This window comes from Canis lupus, chromosome 37, assembly GCF_048164855.1.
Source record: "Canis lupus baileyi chromosome 37, mCanLup2.hap1, whole genome shotgun sequence".
In the NCBI taxonomy this organism is placed as follows: Eukaryota; Metazoa; Chordata; class Mammalia; order Carnivora; family Canidae; genus Canis; species Canis lupus.
In genome coordinates, this window is record NC_132874.1 from 2,346,558 (window position 1) to 2,347,814 (window position 1,257).

Below are 1,257 nucleotides of genomic sequence, written 5' to 3' on the forward strand. Positions count from 1 at the left end.
TACCCTGACTGCGGGGAGAGAGGACATGCAATTTTTCTTTGCTGTCTCCCCTATCTCCACTTCTCTCCAGAGTGACTGCCCTTCACTATATTTTTAAAAAGACGAAAACAACAAAACTCCCCCAAACTTTTTTTTTAAATGTATATGGAGAAAACCAGGAATGAAATAGAATAGGAAGGACTGTAAATAGAAACTATTGGGTGGCAGAATCAGGGAGTGATCGGATGGACAGCATTTTGATGTAGAAGGTGGCAGCCAGACGATATGTCATATTCACCTTCATGGTCTTCATCACGTGCAGAAAATTAATTTCATGGATCATGTTGACAGGTAAAGAAATGAGGTAAGCCTGCAGAGACCTCGTGGCGCAATGGTAGCGCGTCTGACTCCAGATCAGAAGGTTGCGTGTTCAAATCACGTCGGGGTCAGTAGTTTTAGTGTTGGTGGAAGGTTCTGGTCTGGGAAGTGAAATGGAGGAGGAAGAGGAAGGTGCCTGTCACACTTTCTCCCGCTTTGGCCTCCCTCATGAAAATGCCTTTAAAAAGTAAGTAATAGGCAGGCATACACAGGAATGTGTGATGTCAGTATTCTGTTTTTGGCTTTTTTGGGGGGCCCATTTTTACTCTTTTATTGCAACTGTTCTGAATTCCACTTTTCTCCAACTTGGCCATTATTATTCCAAACACTCCTGGCTTCCTTTCCACGCTCACTCAGTGCTGGCAGACCCATCTCTTCATCCAGATGTCTCTCTTTAACCTTTGGGACCTTAGCGGATCCTCTCAGGCAACTAGTCTGCTTCTCCTAGTTGACCTTGTCTCCCCTGCTCCACATCTGGCTCAGCTTTTCCATTCTAGAGAGTTCACATAGCAAGCCCACCCTAGGCTCTCTGGGATTCTCCACCACATCAAATCAAAGAAGAGTTCCATTCCTTTCCAAACACAGAAAACCTGAGCACAGTTTTATTTGCCAAATTGAGACTACAGGGAATGAGCCACGACATCAGAGAAAGTTAGCTTACCAGGCTAGAAGTTCTGTGAACCCTCTAAAACTCTATGTCAAGAATATGTGCAGGAATATGTGTCTTACTCTCACCTGGGGCTCTAGACTTTCGTCCTCCATCAACAGATTATGAACGATCCCATTACAGCATAGAAGAAAGGGAAAGCACATTTACTTCATCTATTCTATCATTTTGTAAAACATAGAATAAGTTTAAGACATGACCTTTGGGATGTCAGCAGACATTGTGCTATAGAT

At 43.5% G+C, this 1,257-nt stretch overlaps 1 non-coding gene across 1 annotated transcript; it reads left to right on the forward strand.

Moving 5' to 3' along the window:
- Window positions 1-356: 356 nt before the first annotated feature.
- On the forward strand, window positions 357-428 carry TRNAW-CCA (transfer RNA tryptophan (anticodon CCA)). The gene has a single exon. It is a non-coding gene; the product is annotated as a tRNA-Trp (tRNA).
- Window positions 429-1,257: the final 829 nt, after the last annotated feature.